We start from the raw sequence: 9,598 nt of genomic DNA, 5'->3' as shown, positions 1-9,598 counted from the left end.
AGATCAAAAAAACGCTGAGATGTCATACCATATCCATCCAAGCCATCCATGAGCTCTGGGAGCGGGATCGTGAGGCCATTGCCTTCATCGTGCAGCATGCACCCGAGGAGGATAAACTATTACAAGACATCCTATAGGAGTCCTGTAACAGTTAAGCCCGCTAGAGTGTACACCGTTCACAGCACTGGCCATATATAATGAAAACGCGGGCGCATGCAACCACAGCATCAAATCCATTGTCGGCAGCCTGTAAACATGAACCTCCGGGCCTGTGCAAATTCATCAGCGGCAAACGAATCCACTCATCATCATCCGAAAGCCGAAAAATCGTGTTGCAGCCGCACAGGTAAGTGTCTCGACCCTTTCTTCCAACGAATTGCATGAATTTTACTTTGAAAATGTTTGCAAAGTGTGAAATGGATGGGTTGAGCAATTGTATGGTCAATCGATTGGCCACGCCGACCAGTCAGCTGGTCGAGCTGGATGTGTGAATGGTGGCCGTGGAAAAAATGGGCAGTGGGCACGTGAGAACCGTCCACTCAGGGAGGAACGAGTTCTAACGAGAATGGCAGCGGCGGATCTGCGGGGAATGATGCAGCAGTAAGTAAACGTGCAGAAGAATGATGGTGTGACGTCAACCAACGGTCCGGCAGGGACAGCTCACCCCCGCGCCACAGATTCCGCCGATTCAAATCTAATCGGCTAGATTATCAACCTCATGCATTTATCATTCACCGTTTGCGACTCGAGTGATCATCCGGATCCCTCTGCAGTTCGATACTCCGAGCCTTTGGCCATCAGAACGCCTGTGAAGCTACAGCAAGAGCGCAGACCCACTGCAGTATTCCCCGGAAATCGCGCGCTGCTCCTACAGGAAAGCTGTTTTCTACAGGAAGTCGGGTTCCTCACGTCAAAAGGTGGCGGATTAAAAAGGTAAACCTGAACTCTCCATGCAATTGGTTTTTGAAGGTGGCAGAATCGTCGTCTACAGTCTGGTCATAGAAAATTGTTGCAATTGTTGTCTGCCGTTCATGAACTGTCGTCCTACAGGATATCAGTATAGTTGGCTGTGTTAAAAATTCTCGGGGGAAAGCTTTGTGAATTTTGTGCATGATAGAAGCGTAATTCTATGCTCTGTCTCAGTAGACCAAACTTCTTCCGCGTTCGCCACCTCTAGTTAAAGCAACAGTTTTTACCATGCCGGGTGGGTTCATCAAAAGAGAACCCACTGATTCAACAAACTTAAGAGAAAATCCGGAGGTGGTGGAGCTCTTCACACGAGCACAATGGATAGCCTTCTGTGACAAATTGCAGGGTTATGACGACGAAGTGGCAGAAGAGTTTTTGCAGGCTCTGAGGCCGAAATCCAAAACATTGGCCACCGTGAACTTCAGGGGCCTAAGCCTCAAGCTCACCCCGCAATATATTAGTCGAATTACTGAACTTCCAATGGGTTTGCCATGGGATAAGGAAGAAAGGAAGTTGAGCCAACAGGCCAAGAAAGAATTCTTTCCCCCAGAGGAGGAATTCTCGGAGGACAAAAATGGGGTGCGTAGAACCAGTTTGCTGCCACCATGGAATGAAGTTAGCCTGTAGATCATGAAGTATATAACCTGCGAAGGCCGTTTTAGCATTGTGTACGGGTATCACTTTCGGTTGCTCACTGAATTGAGGCACCAGATTGATCTTCCTGTAGAAAATAAACTGAGCATCCCTTATTTCCTGCTATAGTCTCTAATTGAGTGTGCCACAAAGTTAAAAGAAGGCATACCAGACCAGGTAGCCCACCATGGATTGATCAAACTTCTCATGGAGGATGCGCTTCATTCATACAAGGTCCCTCTCTCATGGGAAGCATTCAGAAATTTGACAAGAGATGGAGACATAAGGATGTTGACCGAAGAAAGTGGTTCCTCCAGCAGTGAGGAGAAGGAATCAGTGGCCGTGGGAAAGAAAGAAACAGGCCAGAAGACCCCGACCACAGTGCAGAAGAAAGAGAAAAAGAAGAAGCATGAGAAAAAGGATGACAAAGAAAGAGATGACACACCCATCTTGACAGCAAGAGAACAAAGGTTGCAAGACAGAGTGGACAAGGCTGAGAAGGTCCACATCAGCATGAGTGCCTCGACAGCGACCGCAACCAAGTCAAAAAGCAAGACTCATGGAGCAAAGCAAACCAAGGCGGCGACACCTGTTTCTACAGGTAAGCCGAAACCGGCTTCTACAGGAAAGCCGAAACCGGCTTCTACAGGAAGCCCGAAAATTGCTAAAACAGGGTCTTCTACAGGAAGCCCTGAAAAAGTGAAACCCAAGGAGAAGAAAGCTGATATTCATGAAAGGGAGGTAGCAGCAGTGCTGGCCGCCCTCAGCACACCTCCTAAGCCAAACGAGAAGAGAAAGAGGGAGACCCCTCTATACTTTAAAGCTCGAAGAAGTGTCAGAATAAAGACAGGCAAGCCACAGCCTCCGTCCAGCAGCCCGATTATTATTGAAGATGCCCCTACATTGCCCAAGGAAAAGTCCCCCTCGAGGATATCAGTCACCTATGAGAGGGGGAGCCCAAAGAAAACTACGTGGCAAGAAAAGTTAGACCTAGTGACTGAAAAAGCTCGGCTACAGGATGCCGAAAATGTTCTACAGGAAACTCTGGCCCGTCTACAGGAAACAGAAAAGATGGAAGGAGAAGGACCCTCATCACCACCAAGGGCAGAACAGGCAGAGCCACCAGGGGTAGGAAAGAAAGAGCGTATTCCGGAGCCTAGTTCTCGGCCAAGGACAAGGAGCCAGAGCAAAATTGCTCAAGGATGAGCAAATATTTTAGCTGGGGGGTGATGATGAGCCCCAATTTTTGGTAACAATTTGGGCTCATTCGGCCTACTTACCTTGCTCAACCCTTCATCTTTTATCACTTATGCATCATTTCTTAGTATATTCATGTTATTTGTAGGAAGAAGGGAAGGCATTATATCTATGTGGCTAATACATGATGATTTCAGGTTTTTTGGCATTAAAGAGAGCAAAGACCATGCAGATGGAGACAAGGAGACAACAAAGGTGGAATTGCCGGTTTATAGGGAGGTTGTCCACAGTCTTGAATGACCTTCCTCGTGATCTCCACCCTAACTCCGAGCTCCAACAGCTATCCCCACCGAGCTAGAAGGCAGCCAACGGATTCTACAGGAACATCAGTTTACTTTTAGTTGGACAGCCAAGCTCCACTAATTGAGGAAGCCAGCTTGATCCTCATCATGTATAAATATTGAGGCCGTAGCCTTTGATAGGAGCTTTTTGAACTTTTGAACTACTGTTGCAATTCCTGAGTACGAGCTACAACTCGGTTTTTGCTTTTTGTAAGCCAGTTTTGGCATGATGTTAGACTCATGATTATGATCTTTTAATAAAGGCAGGCAGATTTGGATTCAATCCTGAGTTCTTAAGAGGAGCTATAGCTCTCAGGTTAGGACCCAACCTTCGAGCAATAGACCTCCTTTTCTTTGTATTGTTACTTGTCTTTCCTTTCAGCACTTCATTTCTTTGTTTTGACATGCATTTGGAAAACACAGTCTGCTGATTTAATTTCTTTAATGTGATTGAGTAGGATTAGTTTATGGTTAAAGTGCTGTCAGCAGTTTAGATTAGAGTAGGAGGATTAGAATTCATTAGAGCTCCAAGAAAAGGTTGATAGTGCACTCACTGCCATCTCTGTTTAGAGATTGGGGGTGTAGACCGTACCAACCACCAAAAAAAACGCAGTCTTATACGTTCATGCAAGCTGCAACACAATCATTTCAGTCATAAAACCATCCATGCATTCTGATCTTGAGCAATACTTCTTCATTCCAACACCATGCATGATTTCTCTCCACAATTTACATTGCTGTTCATTGGTTTAATAACACAGTTAGAATAGGTGGATGAATTCTTGGTTTTGTGCAAGACATAGAGGATTTGTTTCTTTTACACCGCGTAGCATCACTTTATTGTGTTCTTCTTCTTCTCAACCGTGCCTAAGCCACCTACTCAACCTCTGTTCAGCCCGTTTGCCTTCCAACCCTTCTACAGCCCACGTAGCTCCATCTTCTTGACTTTCCATTGCTTCCACCCTTCTATCCACCAACCAACTGTACGCACTCTCTCTCCATCCCATCTCTCTGCCCCTGAGCCATCACAAGTTCCTTTTCATCCCACCTATCCACCCATACAGCTCCTCAACTCCTCCATCACCCAAAACTCCAACTGTAGAACATCCTGTAGAAGTTAGCAGACTTCCTGTAGAAATCCTGAGCTTCCTGTAGGATCCCCTGCAGACATCCTGTAGAAGCCTGCAAACTCGGTTGCCAAGCACCTGAACGTTGTGGACTTCTGTGGAATGATGTGATGGATCCCCTGGAACCTCTTAGAGCCCTCCTGACCTTTCCCAAGCCTTCCTCCCTCTGAACTACCCCTGCACAGTCAAGACCTAGTCAGAAACACAATCATAATAACTCCAACCACTTAAGCAAAAATATAAAAACATGTTCTCTTCAATGGAAGTAGTTTAAATTCATGGATCTCATCTCACTAGAAGTAATGGCATCATTTCTAGACGTTTGCACTCCCACCATTGCATCATAGAGATTAAACTAGTCAGATTAGGGTTTACTAGGGTTTCCATGTTTTGGTTGGCTTTCAGTTCATTCTTGCAAAGTAGGTTAATTTCCTTTGAGATAGCCTTCGTCCATCATTTAGAAAGCTTCTTCTGAGAACATATAGAAGTTGGCTTGAGCCCTAGCAGACTTCTGCCAGCTGACCAAGTGACAGCTGCGACAAGAGCTAGTACTTGTGCATACAGCACCGTCGCTTCCAAGTTTGTTACGAACTACCGGGTTGATAAAATTAGAGATAGGAAGCTCCAGGAGTTGTAGCATTATTGCTACAATACTGGAGCCCACCAGTCATTGCTTAAGAAGTATGTTAAAGATGTTGATCATGTGATTGACTGGTCTGTATTGCAGGTGGAGTTAGAAGGAAAATTCTAGCAAAAACCACAATGTATTTTCCAGAGAAATATGCTGATGCTCTGGAGCTGAGAAATCGAGAAAGTTCAAGTGAAATGGAAGCACTTTGGGGCCGATGAAGCTACATGGAAGGTGACAGATCAGATGGGGACTATGTATCCTTCCTTATTCACTGGTTGAGTGGATTTTTTGGTACATGTTTTGGTGATGTTTCGTATATGTACATATGTATATGGATGTAAACACCATTACATATGTACATATGTATATGGATAATCCTTGTAAATAGTGCAAGAGCTAATATATAAATCCTTTATGGATGTATATGTACATATGTATATGGATGGTCCTTGTAAATACTGCAAGAGCTAATTTATAAATCTCCATGGGCAGTATATTTTTCTTACAACAGCCTTGTTGGTTGTAGGTGTTGTTGAACACCGAGGATGGTGTTCTCCCAAGGGGAAGGGTTTTGTAACAATCCTAGTGAAAATTCTATCTAATAAAAGCTAATAAAGGAAAAATAATAACCACGGTTGATGGGGCACATATTCCAAGCTAAATTTTGGGAAAAAAGCATAGTGATGGGGATCAATGGTGATTAATTAATGGCTAACGAAATTGGAAAAGGCTTTAGAAAGGCAGTGAAATTTTGGCACATTTATTTATGAAAAATAATTGAAATTAGAAGAAAATGAAGGAAAACAATAGAAAATGAAGAAAATATTGACCCATGGAAAATTTTAGGAGCTAATATTCGCAGGTGGGCTAATTTTCCATGCTTTTTCCACAAAAAATTCGCCAATTTCCATTTTTTACAAAAAATGATTCGCCAAAATTTTACAATATAAAATTATTCTACCTTAAAAAATTCCACCATTATATAGACACTATATATAAAATCATTATAAATTTGAATAATTTTACAAATATATCAATAAACATTTTATAATTTGCATATTTAGGGACTAGTGAGATTCGTCAATATTTTTAAACTTCAAAATAATTATCCATCCTTAAAATTTTCCCTGTAGAGACCTCATTAATGAAAAGGCTTTTGAGGATCAATAGAAAAGATTTTGTGAGTTCAGTTTTGGAGTTATCTTTCTATTCTCTCTCTCATACTCTTGGAAATTTAGAGTTTTCTTGGAGCACTCTTGGAAAGTATGGAATACTGGGAGTTTTGGAGCAAGAAGGAAAATGAAGAGAAGGAAAGAACAAGAGGACTTCGGGATCAGTAGCTACAACAGGTTTTTCTTGCAAGTACCAAGTTGCATGTATGTTTTCCTCACTCGTTTTTTCATGCATGGCATATGCATGTAGCTCATTGGTCATGATCTATCATGTATGGCTCTCATCATGTTTTTACTTGTAAATGAATGGACAATGTATTTATGGCCTAATAGATGAAATTGCAACTAATGTGTTAAAGCATCAATGCTTCTTAGTGATTCTCAGATAAGTATGGGATGCCTATGCTTAGTTTTGTCATTAAAACCTGTAGCTTTTATGTTTGTGACATGTTTGATGAAATATCTGTCCTGGCCAGTAGGTGTCTAGTCTAGTCCTTGTCAATGCTTTTGTAAATGTATCATTGTTCTGTTGTGTAAATTCATTTCTGAGCCTGTCATTGAGTTCTAGACAGTGACATGGGCTCTGGGCCTAAAAAAGTGGCACAAATCTCAGAGTCGTAGGCATAGGTCTGAGGAAAAAAGTCCCCAGATGCATGCATAACCATGCTGTGGGAGTGTATGGAACCTCCTTGATGCATGCCTGCCCATATCAAGGGAGCGTCCAAGGGTTTAATGGTCTAAAAACTCAGTGGGACCCCGGGGCTAGTTACCTGAGTTGTTGGGATGGCTCCTGGAGCTTTGTTGCTGATGTGGAAGGTCTGTATGGTGTGTTTCCATCAATTCCACCTTCTTAACAGACAAATAGGGAGTCGAATCATATTGTAGGAACCTCTCGTCACATGTTTACCCTAGTTGGGGAGTTACTTGGGTAGATGTGAGAGGAGGGTGTTCCAACACAACCATGGAGAGCATGTGTGATACAAGCTTAGTGTATGTGCCAAGGAAAACTTGCAATGTCAATACTAGCTTGTTGCTTGGGAGCACTTCTTAGCAAGGAGGAATTGGTGGTGAAGGTCTTCCTATAATTTCCATAGCTAAGGTTTGGAGAGTTTGACTTGTACCATGCTTGTGATAATAGTGTGATATGTACTTAGCTTTAGTGTTCCAAATTTATATAGATTTAAAGTGGTCCAAATTTTGTTTACTTATATATTTGATTTTTAATATATTACCTTCATTATAGTTAAATCAGTTAAATAATTTTAAAAATAAAATAATTATAGTAGATTAGTTAAATAATTTTAAAAATAAAATGTGGTGAATAATTTAATGTTCATAATTAAACCTAAAAGATAAAAAAAATCAACACTATAGTTTACTATTTGAGATTCAACCTTTCAAACAATGGATGTAAATGAGATTTACAAAACTTTAATACTCTGCTTTTCAAAATTTCAACAGAGGCAAATACGACACCCTAATTTCTGATCACAAAACGTGCAACTAAACTCGAATCAGCTCAATGATCTTCATGAATGGAAAGGAGAAGCCTTCGCTTAAGGTAAATGAGGTAATGTTGGGACGCATCAATGATTCTTATATATAAGAGATTATGTGGAAAAAGCTGCGAACAATGTTCCCATATTTGCAACACGACAATTTCAAGCAATTGGGGCAAGTTATTTTATTTAAAACAGGGAAATATTTATATATTTTGTATACATATTTCTATTTATTAAATCAAAATTCATATATTTCGTATACATATTTTTATCTATTGCATCTATCTTTTTTTATGTTATATTTTATTTACATATTTCTTTTTATTGTATTAATTACATATAAAGCTTACATATTTCCATATATATATATATATATATATATATATATATATATATATATATATATATATATATATATATATATATATATATTATGTTATTTGTTAAAATTAACTCTTTTAAATAAACTCGAATAACCATTTACTTCTGTTATCTTATTTGTGAGAATTAATCCTTCAAATAAACTAATTAAATATTTACGCCGTAAGGCGTTTCCTCTGAGATGAACTTTCCTGTGGTCTTTGTTATCATCGTTATCGTCTGTCTGATTTGATGTTAGACGATTCGAATAATGGCTACCATTGGATCAAACTACCCAGCGCTTGCCATACTCAAGGAACCATTGTTTCTCTCTCATCTTCGGCAACTGCAGAAACATGTCAGAGATCGAGGTGAAGGTGGAGCGTTATGGCCATTGAATTTCGAATTAATATAAGAGATCAGTTTCTCTGAAGAATGACTATACATTTTGATGAAAGACGAAGAGGAAAAGCTCATCTGGAATGCTTTGGATCCGTTATCAGGTAAATGGCACAACTTGCCACCTATGCCGGCTTTTATATATGAGGAGGAATTCAATCAAGCTACAGGATGGAGTTTATGGAATGCAATGGGAACATTGGGTTACAGGCTAACAGGTTTTGTGAGGGGCTCGTTTGGACCGAAAGATTCTCTAGATAGAACAACTTTTTGTGGTTGAGCCGTAGGGGCCATTAATGGATGCCTCTATGTTCTGGGAGGGTTTGCTAAAGCATCTGCTCTCAAATCTGTCTGGCGTTATGATCCTCGAAAAAATGCATGGACAGAAGTCGCACCTATGACCACTGCAAGGGCTTATTGTAAAACAACTTTCCTGAACAACAAGCTTTATGTGGTGGGTGGAGTGAATAGGGGCAGAGGTGGATTGACTCCACTTCAGTAGGCAGAGGTTTATGATCCTGTTACAAATACCTGGACCCAAATTCCAAACATGCCATTTGCACGAGCTCAAGTTCTGCCCACAGCTTTTTTGGCAGATATGCTAAAACCAATTGTTACTGGAATGACAACATTTAGAGGAAAACTATGTGTACCATAGAGCTTATATTCGTGGCCTTTCTCTGTAGATGTTGGTGGTGAAGCCTATGATCCTGCTACTGATTCTTGGTTGGAGATGCCAAACGGTATGGGAGATGGTTGGCCTGCAAGGCAGGCAGGGACAAAATTAAGCATTGTGGTGGATGGTAACCTGTATGCGTTGGATCCTTCTAGTTCATTATACAGCGGTAAGATTAAAATGTATGATCCCCAGGAAGATACATGGAAAGTCATTTTGAGGAAAGTACCTGTCGTAGATTACACAGATTCAGAGTCACCTTACCTACTAGCTGGATTCTTGAGAAATCTTCATGTTATTACAAAAGGCATTAGTGACAATGTCGTTGTTTTGCAGGCTGACACAAGCGAAGGTGCAGTTACATCATCTTCATCGTCATAGACCTCCGATCCTTCTACTAGTATTTCTGATTCTGAGGTTGATAGGAAGAGCATTGCTAGTCGACATTTTGGCTTTATTGAGCTAGTTAGTTGTCAAGTCCTTCAGATCTAAGACCAAGGTTAACATTTATTTTTCTTCCATGTTGTGGTTACTTTGTAAATATCATGAAAGGAGAGGTAGCATGATTCACTGTATGGGGCTATTTTTTAA

The 9,598-nt window shown here is 40.9% G+C and overlaps 1 pseudogene; it reads left to right on the top strand.

Moving 5' to 3' along the window:
- Positions 1–565: 565 nt before the first annotated feature.
- Positions 566–9,388, top strand: LOC149181940 (F-box/kelch-repeat protein At1g22040 pseudogene; annotated as a pseudogene).
- The last annotated feature ends 210 nt before the right edge of the window (positions 9,389–9,598 follow it).

This window comes from Pinus tabuliformis, chromosome 3_2 (assembly GCF_031772625.1).
Source record: "Pinus tabuliformis cultivar Carrire ecotype Pingquan chromosome 3_2, CPIR1, whole genome shotgun sequence".
Taxonomy (NCBI): Eukaryota; Viridiplantae; Streptophyta; class Pinopsida; order Pinales; family Pinaceae; genus Pinus; species Pinus tabuliformis.
The sequence above is the reverse complement of the archived record's forward strand: the minus strand, read 5'-3'. Positions and strand labels throughout refer to the sequence as shown.